This window comes from Macrotis lagotis, chromosome 5 (genome assembly GCF_037893015.1).
Source record: "Macrotis lagotis isolate mMagLag1 chromosome 5, bilby.v1.9.chrom.fasta, whole genome shotgun sequence".
Taxonomy (NCBI): domain Eukaryota; kingdom Metazoa; phylum Chordata; class Mammalia; order Peramelemorphia; family Peramelidae; genus Macrotis; species Macrotis lagotis.
In genome coordinates, this window is record NC_133662.1 from 64456472 (window position 1) to 64474842 (window position 18371).

General features: G+C 33.7%; 1 long non-coding RNA gene across 3 annotated transcripts in view; it reads left to right on the top strand.

Annotated features, from left to right (window-relative positions):
• The first annotated feature begins 809 nt into the window (after positions 1-809).
• LOC141489722 (uncharacterized) overlaps positions 810-18371 on the top strand; it is a 186985-nt gene continuing 169423 nt past the window's right edge. For all 3 annotated transcript variants that reach the window (XR_012468972.1, XR_012468974.1, XR_012468973.1), the window contains exon 1: positions 810-953. This is a non-coding gene — a long non-coding RNA (uncharacterized LOC141489722). The remainder of the gene's footprint in view (positions 954-18371) is intronic.

Consider the following 18371-nt stretch of genomic DNA (forward strand, 5'->3'; position numbering starts at 1 on the left):
TTTGCACAATGAACATGTTTTCTTTTAATCTTACTCTTAGTTTTTTTTTTTTTCCTGTGAACTCACATTCTCAATCTAGTTTTTTTTCCTGTCTTTGGTGAAGATTCTAGGTTTTTGATACTGTTCATTGTTTTTACGACATAAATTCTGTTCTTATAATTCTCATTTCTCTTTTAAAACAACTCAGGAAGAATATATCATAGTTCCATATTCTCCTCAAAACCTCAAGGATACTCTGTCTCATCATATGTTGAATCATTTTCCTTTATTTTGAAGAATTTGCTCATAGATGTCTGAACTAATATACTACATCTGGAGGTTTACATATATTTGTGTTATTATTTTTCCTTTTGAATTTTTTCTTGATGTTCAAAGGCTTATGAGTCTATGAGTTTTCTTTTTACTAAAATCTTTGCTACTTTGTCTTCCTCCCACCCCCTTATGCCTCTTATCACTCACTTACTGATCCTCTCCCCTCTGATTGTGGTTTCCATGGGGACTAGATCTCAAAGTATCTAAGCCTCCTCCCACACTGGGATTTTTACTGCTTCCCAGTCTAAAGTTCCTGCCCAAGTGGATTTATTATTTATTATCTTTTAGATGGTGAGAACTGACCCTAGCTGCATGTACTGTCCTGGTAACTGTGATGCTCCTCCTCTCCCTCTGCATCTTAGTTCTCTGACTTGGCACCAGGAATTCAGAATCTGTTTTTTTCTGGCACCATCAGTTCTGAATTTTGATACATTGATGCTTCTAAATTGTAGTTTCAGGAATACTTTAGTTCCTTAGAAGCACTGGTCAAACTATCAAGACCCAAGTCTGGAACAAGTTTCCACAGAACTAGAAAGTGGGAGAGGGGATTGGCATCCAGTATTAGCTTTTGATGTGAATCTATGTCTTGTCCTTGTATCTGCTAGCACAGCCTCCTTATTTGTAGCATGCTAGCATGTAAGGTAAGATGAATTTCTTTATTTTTTTTCAAGATGGTTTGAGCATCAATTCATACTTGATGTTTTCTTGAATCCTCTAACTGGTAAGAATTGTTTAATTTTTGTGTGTGTGTCTCTCATATTTAACATCTGATGCAGGTGATAATTTAATGCCTCTGTATTCAAAGACTGATTAGGTTCACATAGACAATGAATGTCTCACATAGCTGGATTTTATTTTATTTTATTTTATTAGGTTTTAGGTTTTTTGCAAGGCAAATGGGGTTAAGTGGCTTGCCCAAGGCCACAAAGCTAGGTAATTATTAAGTGTCTGAGGCCAGATTTGATCTCAGGTACTCCTGAGTGCTCTATCCACTGCACCACCTAGCCACCCCCATAGTTGCATTTTAAACCAGGTTTTCATAAATGCCAAGTCCAGAACTATGGATATAGATATGGATATATTCTCTTTCCAATAGAGAATAAAGTTCTATATTACATTTTAGAGCTGGGGAAAAGAGAAGAGAAAAGGGACCTGTAGATGTTCAATGCACACTCATTAATAGTGAGAAATTTAAAAATGTAAAAGTTATTTTCTCTCTGGCTATAATAGAATTAAAAACTAATGTGAAGGGCTTTTTTGGTTATATGTTATAGAATGCCAAATATCTTTCTAAAAGATACTGTATCAGAAAAGTCTCATTTCAAAATACATGACTTAATAAAACTATTACTACATATCATGAAGAAATGTACATATAATTTTCAAAGTTAATTCCAATGTGTCCAGTGTAAGCTCACAATCAATTTGTGAGAGAAACAAGAAGGACAACTTCATCTTATGATATCCTAATCAAGAATACCAACACCCTAGTAGGTAGATGTGATCATGGTGCCCCAGGCAGATAAAATGTTTTAATGAACTTGAAACTCATTTTTGGAATATATTTTATGGAGAAAAAACAATAAGAAAGCTATTTTGGCTCTCCTGTTGATTAACAGCAGTCAATAACTATTTCACCTCTATTTTGTCTTCCTTAAATAAAAACTAGAAGGAGAAATCAAAAAAGCTCAGAAAGGACCTGAGGAAATTACAAACTCAGAATTTGAGGTCTAAATATAAGGATTTTTTGCTTGAAAAAGTGAAATTAATAATAACCTCTTCTTAGACTTCTGTGATCCTTTTCAGATTTGCTTAGTGGAATTTAGAAATGAAATCTATAGCTTAGAGTCCCTAGTTAGGAATGTCCCTAACATTTAGGCAGAAGTTTAAATTTGTTTAAATTTGTTATTTTTTAGCCAATCATTGATTTCTTGAAAATTAAGTTTTCATACTAATTACCAAATACATTTGGGTAAAGAAACAAACAGGTTAGATTTTTTATGTCTTTAATGGACAGATATTAAGAGGAAATGTATGAAAAATGAGAATTTTTTCCTTTTACTGGAAGGAAAAAGCAGCCAATGAATTCAGCCTGTGTCTTATGATATTCATGTAAAAGCATGTATCTTCTTGATCTTTTCTTTCCCTATGAGAATTGAGCCCTTCTTTTCCTTTGGTTTGCTTGTTTCTTTGTTTGTTGTTGCTCTTATACAACTAACTTTCCCTCCAGATTATCTCATTAATCTTAATAGGACTAGGAAAACTGACCTTATTTTTTATTTTTTTTGTATTATTCAGTTATTATGATGCTCTTCTTTTTCTTTGGCTTTCATAGACTATCTGTGTATTCTTAAGAAATCTAAGTTGTGACTGAGAAGTTATGTCATGTAGTAGATACAGTACTAGACCTGGAGTTAGGAAGAGTCATTCACTTTCATTTGTTCAAATCCAGTTCAGATAATTACTAGATGCATAATCCTGGGAAAGTTGTAACTCTTATTTGCCTCAGTTTTCTCAACTATAATATAATAGAGAAGGAAATGGCAATATCATTGTTAAGAAAACCCTAAATTTGAAGCCTGTTAATTAGAAAATGAATCAAATTATGATATATGAATGTAAGGGAATACTATTGTTCTGTGTGAAATCATGAGCAGCCAGACTTCAGAATTGTCTGAAAAGCCTACTATGAACTGATGTTGATGGAAGTGAGCACAGCAAGGAGAACATTATAATAGGAATATTGTGTGACAATCAACTATAATTGATTTAGGTCCTCTTAATACTTCAGAGATTACAATAAATTAAAAAAAAAAACTTGTGATGGATAATGTTACACATACCCAGAGGGGAAAAAAAACTATGAATGCAGACCAAAGCATAATAGTTTCATTTTTTAAAAATTGTTTTATGTTTTTTATTTCCCCTTATTTTTCCTCCTTTAGCATTGATTCTTCTTTCACAACATGACTAGGATGAAAATATGTTAAGCACGACTGTACACATATAACCTATAATAAAATTTTTCAATGTCATGAGGAGAGTGGGAGGAAGGGAGAAAGGCAGAAAACTGTAGAAGTCAAAAGTTTACAAAAAAAGATGAATATTGAAAAATATCTTCTGCATGTAATTGAAAAAATAAAATAAAATAGCATTAAAATGAAAACCATAAATGGTGTTACAAAGAATAGGAAAGAAATGGGTTCACAGAGAATAGGATAGAAATGGGCTTACAAAGAATAGGACAAAAATGAAAAGTGACCTGACAACAACAAAGGATGTGATTAAACTCTGCTCAAAGACTGTGAATCATGACACTTTTGACATTGAGGTTGAAAACTTGTTTGTCTGAACTTCAAATATCAGTAAGATATTCTTAAGTCTCTCTCTGCCATTTTTCTAAGGGGGAAAAATGGAAAAATGCTAAAAAGAACTTTAAATAATTGTAAAGGATGTAGTTGCAGTTTACCAATTCATCAGCAGACATTTGTTGTTCTTTCTCTGCCCTGCTCCCTAGGATTATAATATGTACTTGGTGTTGGGTAAAGCATCTTTGGATACTAAGAGAGAGCTTACAGTTGATTAGGTATAGAACTATGAAGCAATCATAATCACCTCTAGATAGTGTTTATATTTTGGTTTCAGAAAAGTTTGAAAACAGTTGTACCTATAGGAAGCTATATCAATGAGATTTATTCAGGCAGCTATTACAGATTTAACATAATGAGCAATCATCATAAATGCTCATCTCAAATTAGATTGAATTAGTATCTATTAGGATGAGTTAAATTATATTTCATTTAGAAGTTATATCTATGTGATATGAGATATTGTTCTTCATTTTGAAAAGCCTGAAGACAACTGTAATTATTTAAGAGTGAAAATAATGATTAATCTTTGACTTGCCTGGTCTTGTAATGAGGTTAATGAGCCAAAGAATTATTTTGTATGTTAGAGAGGATTATTTTAAAATAGAACTTTATTGAATGATTTCAATTGAATGATTTCAAATTAGTGATCAAACTTTACCAAGCACAAGTTCTTCTGAGAAGCTGGAAACAGAACAATACCCTCAAATTGATGATTCCATCATCTACATACCTGAACTGTAGGCAAGGGATGAGCTCTTACTATGCACATGAATGGAAGTTGATTACTTGGAAAAATAATAAATGGCCACCATTAATTTTCTATAATAAATGAAATAAGTTTCAATAATGTCCCACACATAGTTCTATATAATGAGTCATATTTCTTCTATTCATTTAAAATTTGGTGGATCACACAGTTCAATATAAATCAACAGTTGTTACCAATTTTGAAAGCTAATATAGTTTCTCCCTTTTCTACTAAAACATTCTCACCTAATCCCATTCAATAAGAAGAATTTCATTCTGAGTTCAAAGGAAATTTTGAAATTGATGTCCTGGTTGCTTAACCTTGGAATCATAACATGTTGTATATTAAAGACAAAGTATTATGATGATTATGATGTAGGAACTCTCTTTGTATAATTTGTATTCCCTGAGGGTTAGGAATGTGAGACACCATAAATCAATTAAAATTTAAGAGAAATAAATTATGATCTTCCCTTTGATGAGATTTTTCCAAAACAGAGCTATTTTAAAAGGTTAACTAATAAATGCTAGTTTGAAAGGTAATTTCTGGGAAGGGTTTAATCTATATATTTGACTTGGGATGATATTGTAGTTGAGACTATATTTCCAGTTTAAAGAACAACACAATTGTGTGTGTATTTATTAAGAGCCTACTGGGTACAAGGCATTGTACTATTTATTGGAGACACTCCTCAATTTTGGTATAGGTGTTATATCCTGTCAAGGAAAAGGTATTTTCTTTTCTTTCTCTATTTAATTTTCTCTGGATGTCTATCATATCTATGTTTTCTAACATTTCATTCACCTTCTTAACTTTCTTGTTGCTTTTTTTTGTGGTTAGATTCATCTTATTTTAATAGAGGGAATTTGAGGTTCCCTATTATTAAAGTTTTCTTGTTTATGTGTCCTTGTAATTCACTTAGCTTTTCCTCTAGGAATTTGGATGATCTATTGCTAGATGCATACATCTTTAATAGTGGTATAGCTTCATTACCTTCCTTTTCCCTTTTAATGAGATAAATTCTTGCTTTTGTTTTATCTGAGATAAGGATCACTACCTTTGATATATTTTGCTCCATCCTTTTACCTTTACCTTCTGTGCATCTCTTTGCTTCAAATGTGTTTCTTGTAAACAACATACTGTAGGATTCTGGCTTTTAATTCATTCTGCTTTGCAGTTCATCCCATGCACAGTAACATTTTAGAGTACTAATTTTGTATTTCCCTCCATGCTCTCTTTTCCTATTCATATATTTCTCTTTCCTTTCCTCTTATTCCTCCTTATGAAAGATTTACTCCCTTTCCCCTTTAACTTTTCTTTTAAAATTTAACTTTCAGTTTATTTTCACTTATACCTTAGCCTACCATTTTATCATTCCCTTTTTCCTTTATTATTCACTCCCCTCACTCCCCACCCCCTTCCCTGTAGAGTAGGGTAGATTTTTAAAGCCAGGTGGGAATGTATCTTATTCCCTCTCTGGGCCAAATCTACTGAATAAATTTTACTCAATGTTCACACCCTCACTACTTTCCCTCTAATGTTATTAACCTATGTGCCTCTTCCCCTGGTCTTATTTTCCACTCAAGCATTATTAATCAGGTATTATCAATCACAACCTGATTAACTGATTGTTTGATAAGCTCAAAGTGTTATCAAAGTACAGTGACAGATTGATTGATTATTTGATAGGCATCATTGCCTCAAGGTCATTAAGTACCCTCACCTCTTCTCTCTCATTAGAAGTACACTATTCAAGAGTCTTGAATTATTTCAAATCATAATTTTTTTTACTTTATCCCATTTTTAAGAACCCTCCATCCTCATGAACCCTAATATCATTCAAAGACAAATCATTTCATGAACTATTTGTTCCACTCCCCCAAAACATACTTTCTCCCACCCTTCCGCCCCAGGGAAATTTACTTTTTCTTAAGTAAAATATGGTTTAAGTCAAACCTGATTTAATTAACTATAAGAATCTCAAATTGCTCTAAAAACTGGAAAACTCTGAAGGTCTCTCTTAAGAACTTTTAAAATTCATTTTAAGTTATGGGAGACCCTAACACAGGACTGCCTAACTTATGATATCCTCATCAGAGAAAATGTTTAAACTTTGTGAGCCCGACAGAATTAAAGTAGGTCAAAGAAAAGTGAGACACTTAGGTTTAGCATAAACATGCCTGCTTTTCATTGGTGCTTTTTGTCTCAAAAATAGTGATGTCATCTTGGATCACTTCAATAAAGAGACAAGACACAACTATACCCACATCCTTTAAGTTAAATCTCTTCAATTATATTCAACCCTTTAATTATGCTAAGAGAAATAAAGTTCTCAAGAATTAGAAGTGCTATTTCTTCCCTTTTAGGGTTGATTGCAATTTGATGATCTTGAATAACATTTTTTTTGTTTGTTTGCTTTTTTCCTTCTCCTTTTCAGTTTCCATTTTATGCATCTCTTGAGTCATGTAATTGATGATTGAATTCTCAGAGAATCTTTTCTCAGGAAATTTTGGAAGTTCTTTATTTCATTGAACAGCCATTTTTTCCCTTGATGGTATATGCTGAATTTTGCAGGGAAATAAATTCTTGGTTGCTTTCCCAGGTCCTTTGCCTTCTGATATCTATATCTATATCTATATATCTATATATCTATATATCTATATCTATATATCTCTATCTCTATCTCTATCTCTATCTCTATCTCTATCTATACCTATACCTATACCTATATCTATATGTCTATGTTTATGTCTATGTCTATGTCTATGTCTATGTCTATATCTATATCTATATCTATCTATCTATCTATCTATCTATCTATCTATCTATCTATCTATCTATCTATCTAAAGTATTCCAGGTCCTCTGGTCCTTCAGTGTTGTGGCTGAAAGGTCCTGTGTGAGTCTGATTATGTTTCCTTTACATTTAAATTTCTTCCTTTTTGTTGCTTGCAGTATTTTCTCCTTTATTTGAGACTTCTGGAATTTTACTACAAAAACCCTTGTAATTTTTATCCTGGGTCTCTTTCTGGAGGGGTCTTTCAATGGCTATATTCTCTTTTTTTGTTTTAGCAGATTTGGACAATTTTCCTTGATAATTTCCTGCATGATGTTTTCCAGCTCTTTTTTTGATCTAGGCTTTCTGGTAGTCCGATGATAAAAGCATTATCTCTCCTGGATCTATTTTCCAGGTCATTTCTTTTGTCTAAAAGGTACTTTACATTTTCTTCAATTTTTTCAGATTTTTAATTTTGTTTAATGGAGTCTTGTGTCTCATAGGTTTCTATTTCCTCGATTCTAAGATTTAGGTTTTATTTTATTTAACTTTTGTGCTCCCTTTTCCATTTGATAATTTTTACATTGAAAAGAGTTGATTTCTTTGGTCAATTTTTAATAATTTTCCTGCTTGACTCTCATTTCATTTTTCATTTTTCTGCTTCTCTTCTGTGATTTTTGAATTTTTTAAAGCTCTTCTATGAGCTTTTTGAATTCTGTTCAATTCAAAGACCCTTTTGAGACTTCCCCTCAGAGTAATTTTTCACTAATTCCTTCTTCTGACATGGCATTATTATCATCTTTATCTGCAAAGTAGTTTTCTATAGTGAGTGCACTTTTACCTATTTTGCTCTTCTTTAGTGCTTTAGCTCTGTTCCTGGGGTATAGAGATATTATAGATCCCAGCTTTTTCTGCTGGGACTGGGGTTTGGTACCTGGCTTTTTGTTAACCAAGATGTTGCCTATGCTGTCTAGGCCTTGCCTTTGCAGAGGTTATTTCCTCTTTTATATCTAGATTATGCTTATGCAGTAGTTTGTTCCCAACCCAGTCCTTTCTTTTGTCCTGATGTTCCCAGGGTCCAGACTTGTTTGGGGTTGGAACCCTTCGTGCTGGGTTGTTATCCAGTTTCCCAGACTTCTGCCATCATGAAAATGTTGGGACCTGGACTCTACTGTGGCTGAAAGTCTCTGTCTGGCTTTCCCACTTTCCTGCCTTGCTTGGCCTTACTCCCCTTTTCCCCCAAAGAGAAAGACCTTCACTGAAGATCCTCAATGCCTACCATTGAAAACATCTTTTGGATCTTCTCTTTTTTTTGATGGAATCTGTAGCTTTAATGCTTCATTTATCTTTTGGCATCTTTGGTAGGGAAAATCTCATATTAGCTTGCCACCATCTTGGCTCTGCCCTGGAAGTCCCTATACTCTACTTTTAAATGTATTGTTTTACAAAATGTTTATTTTGCCAAACCCAGGGGAATTTTTTTCTCTCAGAGTCTCTGATTTCTCATCCCCCCATTTCAAGTAACTACAAAAACTTTTAGGAGGTACAAAGTGACCCATACTTCTAAAGAAAACCATAAATAGTGTTTCTGACCAGCCTCAGAAGCCCATAACAAAATTACACAATGCCTTACTGCCTAATTAATGTAGCTTTTCCAAAATAAATAATTTCACAATATTCATATCCCTTTATGTGAGAGGGAGGCAGGTCAGATATTCGAGAGGCAGAATCAGAGTTGAGATGGTGACTGGGATGGGTAGAGCCATTCTCAGTTCAGTGAATGGGAATGGGAGTGGCAGACCTAGCTGTGAGTCTTAGCTGATTCACAGCATGATCCCTCTCAGGACCCTTAAATGCACAGTAACATCTCTGCAATTCCCCCCAGATCAGATGTGAGAAAAAGGAAAGTACACACCACATATTAAAAACACAAAAAAGGTTCCAGACTGGCAATAATGACAACAGATATTGAAGAGACAACCAACAAGCTAATCAAAACAGAGACAGAATCAACAATTGTACTAGTTAATCAAGAACACAGAAATATAGCATCCTCTTTTGGAGAGGGGAAGAAAAGGAAAATACAGAGGTGCCTTTTTCAGCAGTTGGGGAATAGCTTCCTGAATCTTATATTAGGGAGACAGAGTTAGCAATTAGCACATGGGTTTCTTCAATGTAAGCCCTTAAAAAGTCAATTGAGTAGATGATGATCCCTCCTTAAATTTCTTTTAAGCTTAAGTGAATGCCCATAGTTTTTTGAAGCCACTGCGTCTTCTCTGCTGCTCCAGAGAGAGATATGGATAGGCACTCCCTTAATGGCACATCCATCAAGAATCCTATCCTTAGTCCCCAGGACAATGCCTTCTGGGTTTAGCCTGCCATATTCATGTCCCTCAGAGAACAGTCTCTGGGAAGTGGGCAGTACAAGACATCTCCTACATGTGCACTTGAAGGAGGAGAGAATAGTTGGTAATCCCTCCTTAAGCTTCTGGTAAGCTTAAGTGGTCACTCATGACTGAGAAATCACTGACCTAATCTCTGAAATCCCAGAGGGAGATGTCCATAGGCAATCTCTTAGTGGTGTGTCCACCAAAAGTTCCATTACTGGGGATATGAGGAGAAAGAGACTTCTGATTTTTGTCTACAAATTCCACGTTCCTAAGAGAATAGTCTCTGAGAAGTGGGCAACATGCCTTGTCTACCACATGTGCACTTGCAGGAGAGAGTAGTTGGTGACCTCTCCTTAAGTTTTTATTAAGTTTAAGTGATCAACTGAAACTTTTCAAACTCCCTGGATCTTCTCTGGCATCCCAGGGAGAGATGCAGATAGGTCTTTTCTTAGTGGAACATTTGCCTAGAGTACTATTCTGAAGACCCAGAAGAAGGAAACTTTTGGGTTTTCCCTGCAAATTCCATGTTCATGAGAGAATGGACTCTGAGAAGTGGACAACTCAAATTTTCTCCTTCATGTGCACTTAAGAGAGGAGAGAAAAAACCTATAAACTACTCTAGGACTTATAAGCAAAACAAAATAAATGGTTTATCTGAGAAGTTGTTCTACTGAGTCAGAGGTGATGCCTATCCCTTCATAGTTTCTAGAAAATCCATCCAGCTAAAGAATTCACTTAAAAGTTCTGATTGATCTTGTAGAAATTTTAGGAACAATAAAGTTTTATTTAAGTATTGCTGTGGTTAGTAGAAGATAAAGCAGAGAGAGAGAGAGAAACATCCATGAGAGGATAAGCAGGAGAGGTTACCTGAAGGTTCATGCCTCCCCCTCAAGAATTGACTGGTGTTCCTAAGGAAGAGAAACTATCAGGGAATAAATAGTAAAGAAGGACATAATGGTTTGAGAGTTTTATTTAGGGAAATAACACTCTAGCAGGGCATGGACTTCCCTTCTAAAGGAAGATAAATTCAAGATAGATTGATTTAAAGAGAAGCGTTTGCCACTCTTCTGGCCTGTGCTCTGAGCTGTGGGTCCACCATTCTGCCTTAGAACTCTGAAGAGGGTCCTCACTCCTCTGTAGGAGCAGACTGATGAGTCATTTCCTGGGATTGCAACACAGATCCAAGATTGGGCAAAGTAACACATAACAAAGAGAACTCTGTAATCTCCTTCTGACCCTTTATGATTTGGGCCAAGAGCTCTAGAAGCAGGTGTAGCTGCTGCTATTCAGTGACTGCAAAGGATTTCTCTGGGTTCAGTGGAGTTGGGTCTGTTCTGCTGAGGCCTTCATTGCACTAACTTTAATCCTGTTGCAACAGACTTTTACTGTTGAGCTTCCAATTCCTTAATAGTCTCTGGGCTAAGAGATCTGGAAACTACCAGTTTGCTGACATTGCTGCCACTGACCCAAGGACCCTTGTTACTTTTTCTGTATTTCTAGTGCTGGTACAGCTGGTACAGCACTGTAGTCCACTCTCATCCCAGAGCAACCGATCTTTTCAGATGATTTTCCAAGTTGAGTTATAAGACTTTTTCCACTCAATTTTTAATGGGTTCTACCATTCTAGAGTTTGTTTGGAGACATTATTTGGAGAGATTTGGGGGATAGCTTGAACAAATTCTTGCCTTCACTTGGACATCTTTTCTCTGCTCCATAGTGCCTTCTTGAGGCCCCCCTCCTTGTTTTAGTTCAAAAGAATTTTAATAGTCTGTAGTAGTTAAAAGTAGGCCAATCAAAGTTGAAATTGAAAGGGTTATGTTTTTCCCCCAATTTGAGGGTCACTAGAAAAGTAATCCTGATAAATATAATATATTAACTGAGTCTGGAAGGAAACCAGAAAAATGAATGAGATGGCAGAGCATTCTTGACATGGAGACTGCCAATGCAAAGGCTTAGGGATAAATGATCCAATGTCTGCTGTGTTTGCAAACCTGTAAGCAGGTCAATGTAACTGGAGTTTAACTCTGTGATTGTAAGTTTATGAAAAGCTAAATGCCAAAGAACTTCATATTTGATCCTGTAAGTAATAGGGAGCTATTAAAGCTTTTGGGGCATGCAGGCTGATGTAATCAAATCTAGGCTTTAGGAAAAAAAATTAATTTAGTTAAATGTGAACTGTGTAAATCTGTCCAATTCCTGAATTTCTTTATCATGATCAACAAACACTGACTGAAATAGCTATATTTCTGGGATCAAGAGTAATAAAAGACAATCATCAAATAATCTAGAATAGTGTTACAATCATAATAAAAGTACTTACTCCTTAGGGCTATTATTTATTCTCTTCTATTTTATTCCTGAATCTTGGAAGTATAGTTTTATGTTCAATGTCTCTTGGTCATGTCAAAAGGTTCATGGATATTATTGACAGAAACATGGAAGAATGACAGTTGAGCTCTAGTTAGGCAAGAGAGAGTTGTTTTCAATTTCTAATACAATCATTTATTTACTTTGAAGTTTCCTCTGGGTAATAGAAAAGTGAGTCTTGGGCTTGTTAGACTGGACCAATATGTAATATTGCCAATGCTTATCTGATTGTGACTGAGGGAAAGAGAGATAGAACCATGTAATATGTAATTATCACAGAGAAGTGGTTTTTGAGATAGGTTAGTACTATATTTTTCAGATATAGATATATGCTTTCTGGGATGAACATCCATGGTATGTTTGCCATTACTTAATAGCTAGCTGTTCAAAAGAAATATGCCCAGGGCACACTTTAAATTTAACATGAATTATTAATGCTTTCTCCAACCCTATCTTAAATCTAGATATTTTTTTAATAAATTTGTTTTAATAAATCAAAATCTGATTTCAGTAGTTGCTGATTTTAGAGATATAAATGCTCATATTAAAAAATTAATAAGGGTTTATGGTAAAGAATTGAGTCCAGCAAACCTCTGGTTATGTGTCCTTAGTGTCAGGGGAGCTACCTTTGACAGTATCTCTTGATCCTTTCCCTATTTCATTTTCTCTGGTTTGATTGTGTGAGAAGTCACAGGACCTTGAGAATCAGGGATTTTAAGATCATTATGGAGTTAGTTTATTATTACTAAACAAGTTATAGAATTGCACTTATTATTTTTAATTACCTTAATAAAGACATTCCTTAGATAAAAACAACTCATGTAAGAGCTATGTACAATATAAAATATGTCAGAAGTAAGGAAACCAATGTTTCTCTATAATGAATTGTATTTTATTTCCCCCTCCCCTCCCCATATTTCTCCCCTAAGTAGTTATTACAACTGACTTTAGGGCTACAATTTACTAAATTTAAAATAGGAGAAAAGATAAATATTTGAATGTGGAGTCATCTTTTTTCTAAGTTTTATGGCAAGTCTATAAGAATGAACTATTTGATGATATTTCTTGAGAGTACAATTGACTGCTGCAATTTCATTAGGGGGAAAATTACTAGGATGGGAAAATTTGAGTCTTAGGATACTTAAGTATTGACCACAGATGATGAGTGGTTCAGAATATAAAGTAATTTTTTCCTTGGAATGGTTTTGCACAGTTAGGAATATACCAACTTCCCTCTCTTCCCTTAAACATTCAACATTAGTCATTGAGACACCTGATATCAGGCCAGATAGACCATTGACTTTGCCTGGCTTAATATTTCTTTTATTTTGATGAAAAGTATCTTGAATTTGGCATCATTTTAGGAGACATATGCATGTGGAGATAAAAAAAGCATTGTTTTGCTATATTAAAGAGAGGGTCAAAATATTCATATATAGATTGTTAGGATACAGAGCATTTAAGTTCATATGCAAAGTGATGAAATGTTATAAATAGCTCATGAATTTAAAAATAATATTCCATTGTTTATTAAAATATTGCTGTCACATTCCAATGATACCCTATTCCCCAATCCTCTCTTTTAACAAAAAATAGTTAATCAAAACGAACCAAACCTATTGACCATGTCTGAAAATGTATGTCTTCTGTACCTAGTTTGTCACCTTTCTTCTGAGAGGAGGGAAACATGCCTCTTTCAGAACTTTTAAGTCAAGGTGGATTATTGAATTTATGTCTTTTGCGGTTTTTTTCCTTTACATTTTACTGGGACCATTTTGTAAATTATTTTCTAGGATTTACTTATTTGCTTTGCATCATTTCCTACTAGTATTCTCTAAGTGCTCTGAATTTTTCATATTCACATTATTGTTGCATTGCAATAATATAATTTAGTCCTTCAGCTTTCCTCAAATATTAATTATGTGCTAAAACTGATTTATATGTTCTTAAAGAAATTTCAAAGGTAAAGTAGAAATCTCTTAGTTATCATCAATTTTAAAACCTAAGTAAAAGCACTATTAAGAGGAAGAAGCCCAATAAGAAGTAATTTGGAATTAAATGTTTATTCATATTTTATTGCAAGAGGATTCAAAGTATTCCAATGTACCAGAAGGAGAAGGTAGAATATTGAAAGATTATTTTAAAATTTGTTTTTTGAAACTTTGATTTTATTGGAAATGTGGTAGCAAAAAATAATAAAGCCCCGATAAAGTGATTGGTTTTCTTTTTGTGCCCAAATGAATTCAGAACCATAGAGAAAAGAAAATTTATCAAAAATTTCTGTAGTCTAATATTCAAAATACCCAAATCCACCTTCCTGCCCAATATAACCCTGCAACTTTTGTCTTTTTTTGTAATTCCTGAGAGAAAGGGGAGGGGGAGACAAATTCTTCTATCGATAATTTTGTTTTTTTATCTAAGTAATTAAGAAAGTACATAGTAAATTGGGGAAAAAATGGCTTGAGATATGCTTTCCTGCTTAAAAAACCCCTCAACTTTGACCAGGTTTCTAGCTAAATCATAAATTTCAGAAATGGTTGGTTTTACTTGAGGTAGCAAATTTGCATAACTATTCTGAGGAGACAGTAACTGTTAAATGTCATTCCAGCCAAGGCTGTCCTTGACCAAATATTTATATTGCTTTCATATTGACTCTTTAGATCTGGGATTTGTGAAAATTAGGTATATTTCATGTCCTATGATTCATTTTGATATCTGTGCAATAGAGATAACAAAAAAAAGGAAAGAAAGGAGAATTAAAGTTAGATGGATGAGTAAAAAGAGGATTGTAGAGAGAATTTAAAAAGAGGAAAGAATGAACAGATGGGAAAAGCAGAAACAGCAAAACAAAGCATTCTATTTTAGGTTCTATTATGCTCTGGAATCCTGTGGATAACATCATTCTTTCTCCCCTAGGCTGGACATGTTGTCTCCCTTGAGTTTTTTAACTGATATCAGTGGAATAGACTTAAGACTCTAGTCTTGTCAGCTTTCACAGACCAAATGGGACCTTGCAGGAGAGTGCTAAGATCAGTGTTGGAAAATTGGAAACCCAAAAGAAGTAATAAACAGAAGGTAGATTTCTATTGAAGAGTCAGTCATCCCTCTTACAAACTTCCATGTTTAACACATGTATTGGACAACTACCTATCGGGCCTCCACTAGGTACAGTACAATTGGTGTCAGAAGACTTGAATTCTATTCCTAGTTCTGACAATTACAAGTTGCATGCATTTCTACCAAGCCTAACACACAAGGGATACTATATATCTCTATCTCTATCTCTATCTCTATCTCTATCTCTGTCTCTGTCTCTGTCTCTGTCTCTGTCTCTATCTCTATCTCTATCTCTATCTATCTCTATCATCTCTATACCTATACCTATACCTATACCTATACCTATACTTATACCTATACCTATACCTATTCCTATACCTATACCTATTCCTATACCTATACCTATACCTATACCTATACCTATACCTATACCTATACCTATACCTATACCTATACCTATACCTATACCTATACCTATATCTACATCTACATCTACATCATCTATATCTATATCTATATCTATATCTATATCTATATCTATATCTATATCTATATCTATATCTATATCATCTATATCTATATCTATATCTATATCATCTATCTATCTCTATCTCTATCTCTATAGCTATATCTATAGCTATATCATCATATATATCTATATCTATCATCTATATCTATATAGATGTATGCCTGTTAACTTGATGACTTCACTTAGCTAAGTTGTATAGTATGATTGAAACTTGGTTTACTCAATGACAAAATGGAAATAGTAATATTACACTATCTACCTTTTCAGGGTATTGTAACAAATTTAGTTTGTAAATCAAAGAGTACTTTGTAAATGTTGCTGTTTATTAGAATATTTTAACCATCAATTAGGGATAAGTGCTGATGCAAATCCAACTTTGTTTTTTGTAAATAACAAATTATGGGCTTGTATTTTCTTATTCAGTATGTCACTCTAATTTTATTGGATTGTTTAATATTTTCATATTTTAAGGTTTGAGAATAAGGTTTTATTTTTTGTTTTTTTCAAATTAAGATCCATTCTTCTATAAACACAGTATTTTGCCTTCTTTAAACACATTTTATCTAATTTAAGGTAACCCTGTTCCCATTAACTCTCATCTCCTTCCCCTCAAGTGCCACACTTTATTTATTGTCTTTTTTACTAGTTTTGCTTAACTTTTTATTTCCTTTTGCATATTCCTATTATTAAGTTATTTAATGCTTCCCTTCCTTTCCCCTTCACTGTTAGTCAAGCAAAATATTTCTTCCCTTCCTAATTGCTTTGATAATTAGATTTTAAAGTGTTAGTTTTCTGTACCTTTTTTCTAAAAAGGATTTCTTTTCTGTATTCTATTATTTATTGTCCATTTCTATCTATTAGATAAATGTATTTTTTGATTCATGTCTCATTTAATGTTTTTATTTTCTGCATTGTTTATGGAATTAAAACTTCTAAGCTACCTATTCTAAGTTATCACTTCTGAATGTTTTCTATGATATTTCCATTTATATATTGTCCCTTTACTCCCTCTGTCTTGTCATGCTTCTCTATGATAAATACCAGCTCAACTAAAAATAACTAAATGAATAAACAAACAAACAAAATAAATAAATAAATGCCAGTTCCTCTAGATGATGGGAGTATATTGCCTCATAGTAACAAATTCTCTATATCCTTGAGTGTTTATTTTATTATTATTTTTGCCTTTCCCATGGCTATTTTCCTCTTACTTGTAATGAATTCTGCTTTTTGAGCACACGCTTTCACCAGGCTTTTAGGGGTCATCTGCTTCTGGGAACTCTATTTCTCTTTTTTAGTTAGGATGAATGATCTTTCTAAACAACAGATCTCTTCATGTTATATTCATTATAAGAGTCATATCTGCCTTTATAGTTTATCTCTCCCTTCTCCTATGGAAACATTTATCAATGGTACACTACCCTACCAATGAAACAAAAATTTCTATGTTTTAATGCACTCTTCAGTTATGACTCTTCATTATTTTCTCCAAGGTTCTTTTCCTTTTGTGAGACTGAAGGAATTTTTCCCCCTTTTACTGCTTTTTTTGGGGGGGTTGCAAGGCAATGGGGTTAAGTGACTTGCCCAAGATCACACAACTAAGCAATTATTTAAGTGTATGAGGTCAGATTTGAACTTGGATTCTCCTGAATCCAGGACCAGTGCTCTATCCACTGTGCAAACTAGTTGCCCCCTTTCACCTTTAAACTTTGATTAGGAGATATCACTCATTCTTCTCTATTTTCTTCCTTCTATCCCATTTTCTATGTACCCTTCAATTCTATCATGTAAGTACACACACACACACACACACACACACACACACACACACACACTCACAGACCCTTAAAAGGATACACCTACAGAAAGATGTTATCAGATTTAATCTATGATGTTTCATTCTTATTTGTCCTACCATCATCTCTTTGATTTCTGTTTTTGCCTTTTTCTTTTTGTATTTTTAGAATCAAATCTCTTAAATGTCTCTTATTTTCTTGTTGTCCATTTTAATTTGTTCATCTTTCTTATATTTCTGTTCCCTGGCATGTTTTAAAAAGCAAGTCATTTGTTCAGTCTTGGTTTATATTTGGAATGCTTCAAATGCCTCTTTAAATTGAATGTTCATCTTTTTTTCTTCATAATTAATAGTTAGACTTTAGTTTACATGGTATATCTCTTTTGGTTGCATCTTGAGTTCCTTTGCTCTTTGGAATATATTATTCCATTTATTCCTGTTGTTCATTGTGAGTGTAGAATAGTCTTGTTATTCAAATTTTCTTTCTAATTTGTTAGTAATTTTCTTTGCTGTTTGCAGATTTTGTTCCTTTTATAATTGGAACTGTTAAACATCTATGTAACCTGTATTTTACAGTATAGCTTTTTCTTTTTTTTTTAAATTGATCTATGTATTCTTTCAATAGGCACTTTATTTTCTATGTTAAGCAATTTTGACAAGTTTGCACACACACACACCCACACATACATACACACACATTCTTGCAGGATGGTTTGCCTTCTTGTAGTATGGTGTTCAGGTGGTTGAATTTGTTCTTCTGGAATATGTATGAATCTTAATTACTACTCATCCTGTCTTCAAGATCAATACATTTTGCTTGTATAGAGATCATGGTTTCTTTTTAGCATTATTGTCTTTTGTTTCTCTTCTAGACTTTTGTGTATTTGTATTCCTAATCAGTTAACTCTTACTAGGGGTTTTTTGTGAGACTTGCAAATGGATACAATGGATAGAGCATCAACCCTGGAATCAGAAAGAATTGGATTTAAATTGTCCTTAGACACTTAACAGGTACTAATTGTGTGAT